Here is a 12,361-nt window from a genome sequence, read left to right as displayed (position 1 = left end):
CATATTTATCCCATTCAGCACACCAAACATGCCATACCACTCTTTTTTGGCCTGCCAACTTTCTTTGGAGATACCTGCTTGCAAAACTTATTTGTCTGCCCTTGTAGATTAAGGACTTTTATCCCTTCCTGCTTTCAGTATTCTTTCCTTATCTGAGTGTGTCACAAATTTTACTATTATATGATTCAGTACTGATTGGCTTTTGTTGAATGTGATGGGAGCTCTCTGTGTTTTCTGAATTTCAATGACTGTGTTTTTCCCCCAGATTAGGGAAGTTTTAAGCTATAACTTGTTCAAGTAAACCTTCTGCTCCTATTTCCCTCTCTACTCCTGGGACTCCGACAATAAGAATATTACTATACTTTATACAGTTGCTGAGTTCCCTAGGTCTGTATATCTGTATTCTTGATCAAATATGCGAGATCCTATTTCCCCTGAATCTGAAACTTTGCAGCCAGTCTATGATCAGTAGACTTGGTTCCTGTGGGGGCTTTGTGCTGGTTTTCAAGGTGAGGGGCTTGCTGCACTGGTTCTGAGGCTGACTTTCCCTTGTACAGTTGCACCTGCAGGGTGCATTGGGGCAGAACATGGGGTAAGCAGCCCCAGCTTCCACTGTAGACACTGTGTTGCTCCCTGAATTCTGTCCATGCTGAGGGGTATGGTGGGGGGAAATGGCATCACTCCATTCTTTCGTCCCTGGAGATGATAGTTCATGTCCACCACTGTTCAAGAAGAAGAATCTCCATTCTTTTGTCCCAGGCTTTCATCATAACCCCACCTTCACCCTGTCTGTGTCCCAGATGTCTGCCTGGCTGGTGACACAGTGCTCCTGTGTTTTATCTCAGGTGCACAATTTTGTTTCAAAACTGCAAAGTTTAGGGAGCTGGTGTGGCACAGAACCATGCTGATGTTCTGGGAGAGGGTCTCACCAAGATGTGGTTGATGACAGGTATTTTTTTAAGATTTAATTTATTTATTTGAGAATGAGAGTAGAAGAGGGCACAAGTGGGGGAGTGAAGGGAAGAGAGAGATGTAGAAGCAGACTCCTCACTGAGCAGGGAGTCCAATGTGGGGCTGGATCCTAGGACCCTGAGATTATGACCTGAGCCAAAGGTAGATTATTAGCTGACTGGGCCACCCAGGCATGCCAAGTTGGTGCCAGTTTGTCCCAGAAAAGCAGACACATGACCACACAGGGGCTCATATTTTATGGTAAAGCACAGTCAAAAGTGACTTCCACATTAGCCAACTTAAGCATGTGACTCTGCTGCTGTTAATTAATATGGCCACTCAATGGCACCTGTCATCTCTTTTATCCCCTTATGTGGATATAACCCAAATGGACTCCAAGCAGTGTAACTGTCTCTCCCAGTCGACCCAGGGGATCCTCAGACCAAAGGACGGTCCACTCCTGGGTCTCTGCCCTACTTCCCCAAAAGAGCACAGCTAAACACACAGGGCATGACCATGACAAAAATCTCAGAATTCTAAAACTTCAGACTTTGAGCTCTGCTGCTTGTAAAAAGATTATAATTAGCTGCTCTCTTTTTTATCCAGTGAGTCAATGGTTTTGGGAAGAGTTTTTCTTGTGCAATCCCCTGCACACTGCTCTCTCTCTCTCTCTCTCTCTCTCTCTCTCTCTCTCTCTCTTTGTCTTTCATTCTTTCTTTCTGCAGTATCCTTATATGGCTTTGGTATCAGGGTATGTTTGCTTCATAAAATGACTTTAAGAATATTTTTTCCTCTTCAATGGTCTGAAAGAGTTTGAGGATTGGGATTAAATCTTCTATAAATGTTGCTGTTATTCACCAGTGTAGTTATCTGTTCCTGGCTTTTCTTTATTGGGATATATATTTTTTATTTTTTTGGGATTTTTAAAATAAATTTATTTTTTATTGGTGTTCAATTTACTAACATACAGAATAACACCCAGTGCTCATCCCATCAAGTGCCCCCCTCATTGCCTGTCACCCATTCACCCCAACCCCCCACCCTCCTCCCCTTCCACCACCCCTAGAGTTAGGAGTCTTTATGTTCTGTCTCCTTTTCTGATATTTCTGACACATTTCTTCTCCCTTCCCTTATATTCCATTTCACTATTTTTTATATTCCCCAAATGAATGAGAACATAGAATGCTTGTCCTTCTCCGATTGACTTACTTCACCCTCAGGATAATACCCACCAGTTCCAGCCACGTTGATGCAAATGGTGGGTATTTGTAGTTTCTAATGGCTGAGTAATATTCCATTGTATACATAAACCTCATGTTCTTTATCCATTCATCTTTCGATGGACACCGAGGCTCCTTCCACAGTTTGGCTATTGTGGACATTGCTGATAGAAACATCGGGGTGCAGGTGTCCCGGCATTTCATTGCATCTGTATCTTTGGGGTAAATCACCAACAGTGCAATTGCCGGGTCATAGGGCAGGTCTATTTATAACTCTTTGAGGAACCTCCACACAGTTTTACAGAGTGGCTGCACCAGTTCACATTCCCACCAACAGTGTAAGAGGGTTCCTTTTTCTCCGCATCTTTTCCAACATTTGTGGTTTCCTGCCTTGTTAATTGTCCCCATTCTCACTGAGGTGAGGTGGTATCTAATTGTGGTTTTCATTTGTATTTCCCTCATGGCAAGTGATGCAGAGAATTTTCTCATGTGCTTGTGGCCATGTCTATGTCTTCCTCTGTGAAATTTCTGTTCATGTCTTTTGCCCATTTCACGACTGGACTGTTCGTTTCTTTGGTGTTGAGTTTAATAAGTTCTTTATAGATCTTGGAAACTAACCCTTTATCTGATACGTCATTTGCAAATATCTTCTCCCATTCTGTAGGTTGTCTTTTAGGTTTGTTGACTGTATCCTTTGCTATGCAAAAGCTTCTTATTTTGATGAAGTCCCAGTAGTTCATTTTTGCTTTTGTTTCTTTTTCCTTTGTGGATGTATCTTGCAAGAAGTTACTGTGGCCAAGTTCAAAATGGGTGTTTCCTGTGTTCTCTAGGATTTTGATGGAATCTTGTCTCACATTTAGATCTTTCATCCATTTTCAGTTTATCTTTGTGTATGGTGAAAGAGAGTGGTATAGTTTCATTCTTCTGCATGTGGATGTCCAATATTCCCAGTACCATTTATTGAAGAGACTGTCTTTCTTCCAATAGATAGTCTTGCCTCCTTTATCGAATATTAGTTGACCATAAAGTTCTGGGTCCACTTCTGGGTTCTCTATTCTGTTCCATTGATCTATGTGTCTGTTTTTGTGCCAGTACCACACTGTCTTGATGACCACAGCTTTGTAGTACAACCTGAAATCTGGCATTGTGATGCCCCCAGATATGGTTTTCTTTTGTAACATTCCCCTGGCTATTCGGGGTCTTTTCTGATTCCACACAAATCTTAAAATGACTTGTTCTAACTCTCTGAAGGAAGTCCATGGTATTTTGATAGGGTTTGCATTAAACGTGTAAATTCCCTGGGTAACATTGACATTTTCAAAATATTAATTCTGCCTATGAATGAGCGTGGAATATTTTTCCATCTCTTTGTGTCTTCCTCAATTTCTTTCAGAAGTGTTCTGTAGTTTTTAGGGTATAGAACCTTTGCCTCTTGGGTTAGGTTTATTCCTAGGTATCTTATGCTTTTGGGTGCAATTGTAAATGGGATTGACTCCTTAATTTCTCTTTCTTCAGTCTCATTGTTAGTGTATAGAAATGCCATTGATTTCTGGGCATTGATTTTGTATCCTGCCATGCTACCAAATTGCTGTATGAGTTCTAGCAATCTTGGGGTGGAGGCTTTTGGGTTTTCTTTTTTTTTAATTAATTTTTATTGGTGTTCAATTTACCAACATACAGAAAAACACCCAGTGCTCATCCCGTCAAGTGTCCACCTCAGTGTCTGTCACCCATTCCCCTCCAACACCCACCCTCCTCCCCTTCCACCACCCCTAGTTCGTTTCCCCGAGTTAGGAGTCTTTATGTTCTGTCTCCCTTCCTGATATTTCCCAACATTTCTTTTCCCTTCCTTTATATTCCCTTTCACTATTATTTATAATCCGCTTTTGGGTTTTCTATGTAGAGTATCATGTCATCGGCGAAGAGGGAGAGTTTGACTTCTTCTTTGCCAATTTGAATGCCTTTAATGTCTTTTTATTGTCTGATTGCTGAGGTTAGGACTTCTAGTACAATGTTGAACAGCAGTGGTGAGAGTGGACATCCCTCTCTTGTTCCTGATCTTAGGGGAAAGGCTCCCAGTGCTTCCCCATTGAGAATGATATTTGCTGTGGGCTTTTCATAGATGGCTTTTAAGATGTCGAGGAATCTTCCCTCTATCCCTGCATTCTGAAGAGTTTTGGTCTGGAATGGATGCTGTATTTTGTCAAATGCTTTCTCTGCATCTAATGAGAGGATCATATGGTTCTTGGTTTTTCTCTTGCTGATATGATGAATCACATTGATTGTTTTACAAGTGTTGAAGCAGCTTTGTCTCCCGGGGATAAATCCTACTTGGTCATAGTGAATAATTTTCTTAATGTACTCTTGGATCCTATTGCCTAGTATCTTGTTGAGAATTTTTGCATCCATGTTCATCAGGGATATTGGTCTACAATTATCCTTTTTGGTGGCATCTTTGTTTGGTTTTGGAATTAAGGTGATGCTGGCCTCATAGAACGAATTTGGAAGTACTCCATCTCTTTCTATCTTTCCAAACAGCTTTAGGAGAATAGGTATGGTTTTTTCTTTAAACGTTTGATAGAATTTCCCTGGAAAGCAATCCGGCCCTGGACTTTTGTGTCTTGGGAGGTTTTTGATGACTGCTTCAATTTCCTCCCTGGTTATTGGCCTCTTCACGTTTTCTATTTTGTACTTTTCCAGTTTTGGTAGTTTGTGGCTTTCCAGGAATGCATCCATTTCTTCTAGATTGCTTATTTTATTTGCGTATAGCTGTTCATAATATGTTTTTTTTTAAACTTTTTTTTTTTAATTTTTATTTATTTATGATAGTCACAGAGAGAGAGAGAGAGAGAGAGAGAGGCAGAGACACAGGCAGAGGGAGAAGCAGGCTCCATGCACTGGGAGCCTGATGTGGGATTCGATCCCGGGTCTCGAGGATCGCGCCCTGGGCCAAAGGCAGGCGCCAAACCGCTGCGCCACCCAGGGATCCCTGTTTTTAAAATCGTTTGTATTTCCTTGGTGTTGGTAGTGATCTCTCCTTTCTCATTCATGATTTTATTAATTTGAGTCTTCTCTCTCTTCTTTTTAATAAGGCTGGCTACTGGTTTATCTATCTTATTAATTCTTTCAAATCACCAACTCCTGGTTCTGTTGATCTGTTCCACAGTTCTTCTGGTCTCGATTTCGTTGAGTTCTGCTCGAATCTTTATTAACTCTCTTCTTCTGCTGGGTGTAGGATCTCTTTGCTGTTTTTTATTTAGCTACTTTATGTGTCAGGTTAGCTTTTGGATTTGAGTTATTTCCAGTTTTTTAATGGATGCTTGTATTGCAATGTATTTCCCCCTCAGGACTGCTTTTGCTGCATCCCAAAGATTTTGAACGGTTGTATCTTCATTGTCTTTAGTTTCCATGAATCTTTTTAAATCTTCCTTAATTTCCTGGTTGACCCTTTCATCTTTTAGCAGGATGGTCCTTAACCTCCACGTGTTTGAGGTCCTTCCAAAATGCTTGTTGTGATTTAGTTCTAATTTCAATGCATTATGGTCTGAGAATATGCATGGGACGATCCCAATCTTTTGGTATCGGTTCAGATCCGATTTGTGACCCAGTATGTGGTCTATTCTGGAGAAAGTTCCATGTGCACTTGAGAAGAATGTGGATTCAGTTGAGTTTGGATGTAAAGTTCTGTAGATATCTGTGAAATCCATCTGGTCCAGTGTATCATTTAAAGCTCTCATTTCTTTGGAGATGTTGTGCTTCGAAGACCTATCGAGGGTAGAAAGAGCTAGATTGAAGTCACCAAGTGTAAGTGTATTATTATCTAAGTATTTCTTCACTTTGCTTATTAATCGGTTTAAATATTTGGCAGCTCCCATATTCGGGGCATATATATTGAGGATTGTTAAGTCCTCTTGTTGGATAGATCCTTAAGTATGATATAGTGTCCCTCTTCATCTCTCACTGTAGTCTTCGGGGTAAATTTTAGTTTATCTGATATAAGGATGGCTACCCCTGCTTTCTTTTGAGGACCATTTGAATGGTAAATGGTTCTCCAACCTTTTATTTTCAGGTTGTAGGTGTCCTTCTGTCTAAAACGAGTCTCTTAAAAAAAAAAACAAAAAAAAAAAATAAAATAAAACGAGTCTCTTGTAGACAGCAAATAGCTGGGTCCTGCTTTTTTATCCAGTCTGAAACCCTGCGCCTTTTGATGGGGTCATTAAGCCCGTTCACGTTCAGAGTTACTATTAAAAGGTATGAGTTTAGTGTCATCATGATATCTATTCAGTCCTTGTTTTTGTGGACCGTTCCACTGAACTTCTTCTTAAAGGAGAATTTTAAGAGTCCCCCTTAAAAGTTCTTGCAGAGCTGGTTTGGAGGTCACATATTCTTTCAGTTCTTTCCGGTCTTGGAAGCTCTTTATCTCTCCTTCCATTTTGTATGAGAGCCTTGCTGGATAAAGTATTCTTGGTTGCATGTTCTTCTCATTTAGGACCCTGAATATATCCTGCCTGCCCTTTCTGTCCTGCCAGGTCTCTGTGGAGAGGTCTGCTGTTAACCCATAAAAGTCAGGGATTTTTTGTCTCTTGCTGCTTTAAGGATCTTCTCTTGAAGCCGACATTGTCCCCAGCAAGAGTCTCACTCAAAGATTCGTGGTGCATTTCAACAGACTTTACTTCAGTTGTAACATTGACTGGAGCAAAGGTGACCACCATGACGGGTTTAAGAACACCAGTCTCCACTCGGACAGTACCAACATCACTAATTTTGTAGTTGTCCCAGAGTGGCAGATTCAAGGGCTTGTCAGTTGGACGAGTTGGTGGCAGAATGCAATCCAGAGCTTCAAGCAGTGTGTTTCCACTGACATTGCCATCTTTACAGGGTCTTTCCCATCCCTTGAACCAAGGCATGTTAGCACTTGGCTCCAGCATGTTGTCACCATTCCAAACAGAAATGGGCACAAATGCTACTATGTTGGGATTGTAGCCAATCTTCTTAATGTAGGTGCTGACTTCCTTAATGATTTCCTCACACCTCTTCTGTATGGAGGGTGGCTCAGAGGAATCCATTTTGTTAATACCAACAATGAATTATTTTACACCCAGTCAGAAGTGCATGCTTATTGGTCTGCCCATTCTTGGAGATACCTGCTTCAAATTCACCAACACCAGCAGCAACAATCAGGACAGCACAGTCAGTCTGAGACATGCCTGTAATCATGTTTTTGATAAAGTCTCAGTGTCCTGGAGCATCAATAATGGTCACATAATACTTTCTGGTCTCAAATTTCCATGGGGAAATATCAATGGTGATACCACATTCATGTTCAGCTTTCAGTTTATCCAAGACCCAGGCATACTTGAATGAGCCCTTTCCCATCTCAGCAGCCTGCTTCCCAAATTTTTTGATAGTTATTTTGTCGATCTCAACCACATTTGTAGATCAGATGACCAGCAGTGGTAAACTTGCCCAAATCTGTGTGTCCAATGATGACGATGTTGATATGAGTCTTTTCCTTTCCTTTTTTGGTTTAGATTTAGGGGTGGTTTTCATGACATGTTGATTCTGGTGGAAAACCCATTGCAAAAGAAGTGATATTAAATATCTCAAAATGGAAAATACTGAACAAGGAAACAGGATCCTATCTCATTGGTAGAGGAATACCAGGGGACATTTGGGGCTCTCCAGGATATATAGAAACTCATCAAAGAAGAGATTTCGTTTTTTGCCTGAGCTATATTATGTGTAGGCTCCTTCTTCAATAGAACCTTCTGTCAGGAAGTTTTCACCAGAACAAGCTAATTCCATAAATTAAATATTAGAGACTAGAATACATCTCTAAAAATCAAGACCCTGCTTCCTGAAAGTGTTCAGTGTAAGGGATGTTTATTATGGAAGTTATTGTTGCAGTCCTACCTGGGGAGGGGTTGCATTCTAACCTGCAGTGGTGATGACAGAGAGATTCAAAGCAGAGTAAAGGATAAATATTTGCAAAGGGACCACTGATCCCACAGCAAGGATGAGACAAAGCACCAGTGTGACATTAACTTCACAGATGTAGGCCTGGCTTAGAAAATGACAGAGGCTTTGTGTGTCTGGGAAGTGAGACGAAAGTGACAGGAAGAGAAAGGAAGGAAAAATAGCATGATGGAGAGTTTTGGTAAGATCTTGATCAGCACTTGGAGGTGACTGCAGAGATGCACAAATTCAAACTTAAGGATATACATAATGAGTAGCAGAGTTAGTATATAAAACAATGTGGTGAAGTTGAAACAAAGATCTTATTCCATTGTCTTCTGTGGCAGCTATTCACTACCCATGGTCATTTACTTGTTCTGATTTTCTTGGTAAAGTTGTCTTCTTCCTGTAGTCTTATGCTTTTGAGGCATATGAAGAAACCCTCATTTTAAAGTTTCCAGTTAAAAAAAAATAAAATAAAGTTTCCAGTTAAAGTAGAAATACAATCAGTCTGAGGTCGACATTTTCTTATCTGGAAAACGTGAATCCAAAGATCTATTCCTTGTAGCTTGACTGCAAAGTGGTGATAAAGAGCAAGTTAAGGGCCTTTTCAATGAGAATCCAGTGGATCTTTGATTGGTGTCTCTTTCAGGAGACAAAGATTCTTGGTTTTCAGTTGTGCAGATTTTCAGGAAACAGCTTCTCCAGAAGGGTGGCTTATACCTATTGGGAATAAGTCTGAATATATTACATTAATCCCTTAAAGAATTTGTCTATATCTGCTTGCAACACAGTGGAGCCTCAGATAGAGGGTATTATGTCTAATCTCATTTATCTGTCTGTGAAAAAAATCATAAAGTGAAAATCTATGATTGGCAGAGGGAGATGATTGGAAGGCCATTGATACCATTGGGAATACCTTAGGCTGTAGCAGTTATGGGTCTTCAGAGAGGTTAGCAAGTTTTCATTTTAAAGTAGTATCACTGGTTAGATAGATTAGATTAGATAGATGATATAGATAGGTAGATAGATAGATGTACAAATATGTGGATAGATAGATGATAGATACATAGATGATGATGATGATAGATAGATAGATAGATAGATAGATAGATAGCCTATCTCCTCCCCTCAGAGTGTCAAGGATGGTAAGGAAAATGTGGCTTTTGGCCAATGGGTAAGATCTTACAAATTTCCTTAATTATTATCCCAGTAAGAAAAATACTTCTGTCACTGGAAAGATAAGCTAGGTATTCCCTAAATAGGAAAAACAAACAAAAATGTAGTAGATTTCTGAGCCAAGGTAAGGGCTATTGTCTTTTGGCAAGTGGAAGCTTCTAACCATCTAGGGGAAAGACAGACAGTTATGGTGAGTCATGTAAATTCTATTTGCAAATATTCAAATAGTTTTAAGGATGTGGTTCCTGTCCATGTCCCACCTTCACAGATTTTCCAGGGTTGTGAGCCTGGCAAGTGCAATATTCACTGGGGATATCCTCTTACATCCAATTAAGATTTTCCCTAATGTTGCCCCAGAATACTTTTCAAGTCGTTGACTTCATGGGTCATAATATACAAGTTATCATTTTTGTTTTCATTTGGTCTAGTTTTCCCAGTCTCCACTTCAGAGGGTGCGGAGAGCCAAAATCTGTCTTGGTGGTTCTGTAACCTACCTTATCAGAGGGTAAACTCAAATTTCTCCCAATATATTTTTTAAGAAACTGGTGTTTGTGATTGAAGTTTGCTCAAGGTTTCATAGAAGTGATCCACAGTGATCAGATTGTCTTTAAATTTACTGAACCTATTGGACTTGGGTGAGAGGAAGCCTCTTTAGAATAGTGCTCAGCCAAAATATTTTCAACTTCATTGGTGTGTTCTCATATGAGCTTCCAGCTTAAAGGCATGCCATTCCTTAAAAAGGAGCAAGGCATCTAGTAAAGCTCAAACTTGCTTTCAGTGCTTAATGGGAATATAAGCAGCAGCTAGGAAAGAAATCCCAATTTTTTCCATAGCATTGCAGAGGTATGAACCATTCCAAAGGCACATCTGCTGCAGTATCTATGCTAACATAGCATGCTATATGCCTTGCTAGCTGACAGGTATGAGCCAGCTCTAAGTTTGGCTAGTTATGCTGACTTGACTTCAGGAAAGAGATTGGATTCTATAAGCCCTTGGGAGGTAGTGACTACATGACTACCTGGAAAATACCCCTTGTCTTGTCTTGATGTTTGACCTGCCTATGGAGACTGGCAAGTTCGGACATCATAAAAGAGTTTCAGAGAGATCAGAGTGATCCAAGGAAAGTTCTTGCATTAAGGTTAAACAATCAGAATACACAAGTTACCTAGAGCTACCATAAAAAAGTATAAGCTGGCTGGTTAAACAGGATAAAGTTATTTTCTCACAGTTCCAGAGTCTAGAAGTCTGAGATCAAAGTGTCACTGTGGTTGGTTCTTTCTGAGTGCCCTGAAGGAAAGATCTGTTCTACACTGCTCTCCTCAACTATTGGATGGCTGTCTTCTCCCTGTGCCTTTGTGTCGCCTTCCCTCTGTACACATCTTTCTCCCAATTTCCACTTCTTATAAAAACACCAGTCATATTGGATTAGAGCCTGCCCTAATGGCCTTATTTTATTTTAATTTTTTTCCATTAAAATTTACATTTGTTTTTAATTTAAATCCAATTTTCCAACATATAGTACATCATTATTGTCTGATGTATTTTTTTTAATAATCAGCTTTGTATAATACCCAGAGCTCGTCACATCATGTGACCTTTTTAATGCCCATCATCCAGTTACCCCATCCCTGCACCCATCTCCCCTTCGGCAATGCTCAGTTTGTTTCTCAGAGTGAAGAGTCTCTCATGGTTTGTCTCCCTCTCTGATTTTTCCCACTCAGTTTCCTCTCCTTCCCTTATGGTCCTCTCTACTATATCTCATATACTGCATATAAGTGAAACCATATGATAATTGTCTTTCTCTGATTGACTTATTTAACCTAGCATAATGGCCTCATTTTATTTTTTAAATATTTTTTTCTTTATTTAAATTCAATTTTCCACCCAGTGCTCATCACATAATGTGAATGACCTTATTTTAAATTACTTACCTCTGCAAACACCATATCTCCAGTTATGGCTGAGATTCTGGGGACTAGAACTTCAACCCATGTTTTGGGGGGGCATAATTCAGCCCATAAAAAATGAAACCCTTCTGCCTCTGAAAGAGGGAGTGAGGTAACTGGAATAAGAGTATGATACTTGTGGACTGCAGAGTGTGGTGTAGATAGCAGCTAAAATTAATAGAAAGTAATTCTAGCAGTCACAATGATGTTGTATATGGTTCTCTCTATCTTTCTGTCTCTCTCTCTCTCTTATCTTTTTATCACTCTTGCTGTGTGCATCTCCTTCTGTCTCTCTCAATTCTGTCCATCTCTCTTTGACTCGATTTTACTACCTGCCACTCTATCTCTGACTGTCCCTGTCTGACAGTCTTTGACCTCTGACAATCTGAGTCTCCCTCTGTCTCTTGTACTGTGTGTATGTGACTCTGTCTCTCATTCATTTTCTCTTTCTTTCATCCATTTTCTCTGTCTGCCTGTCTCTGTTCTGTCTCCTTTTGACTCTCTCTCTCTTTCAGCCTGTCTCTGTCCCTGTCCCTGTCTGTGGTCATTGTCTTGTCTCTGACTGTTTCTGTCTCCATCTCTCCCTCTTTGCTCCGATCTGTCTGCCTCCACCTTTGCTCCTATCAGTTCGCCTCTGCTGCCATATCTTCCCATCTGCTTGGCCCCTCTTCCTCAGTCAGTTTTGCTGGTCCCTGCTCCCATACTGGACATTTAAATGTGAGGGTGCCCTAGGTATCTATCTCTAGCTGTCTTCTCTTCCTACAGTCACCCCAGGTGAGAACATCTTGTCCTGTGTCTTAAATACCATCTCTATGCTCATAACTACCAAATCTTTACCTCTTGCTCTACCTCTGCCCTGAGATATTTCTAAGTGCCTCTTCAGCATCTGCACATTGGACACAAAGCATCAGAAAATTGGCAGGCCCAAAATAGAACTCTCAGTTTCCCATGCAATTTGCTTCTGTCTCTCCTGTTTTGGTAAATGTTATCATCATTCGCCACACATCCAATCTTTGTCATCATCCTGTGGCTCCACCTTCAAATTATATCTAGCATTAGATTACTCTTCTCCAACTCCAAGGCTATCACTCTTGTCCAAAGTCACCTTCT

The 12,361-nt window shown here is 40.4% G+C and overlaps 1 pseudogene; it reads right to left on the bottom strand.

Moving 5' to 3' along the window:
• Positions 1-425: 425 nt before the first annotated feature.
• LOC121482528 lies at positions 426-8,488 on the bottom strand (annotated as a pseudogene).
• Positions 8,489-12,361: the final 3,873 nt, after the last annotated feature.

The sequence above is a fragment of the Vulpes lagopus genome, chromosome X (assembly GCF_018345385.1).
Source record: "Vulpes lagopus strain Blue_001 chromosome X, ASM1834538v1, whole genome shotgun sequence".
Classification (NCBI taxonomy): Eukaryota; Metazoa; Chordata; class Mammalia; order Carnivora; family Canidae; genus Vulpes; species Vulpes lagopus.
Note: the sequence above shows the minus strand (reverse complement) of the source record. Positions and strands in the feature narration are given on the sequence as shown.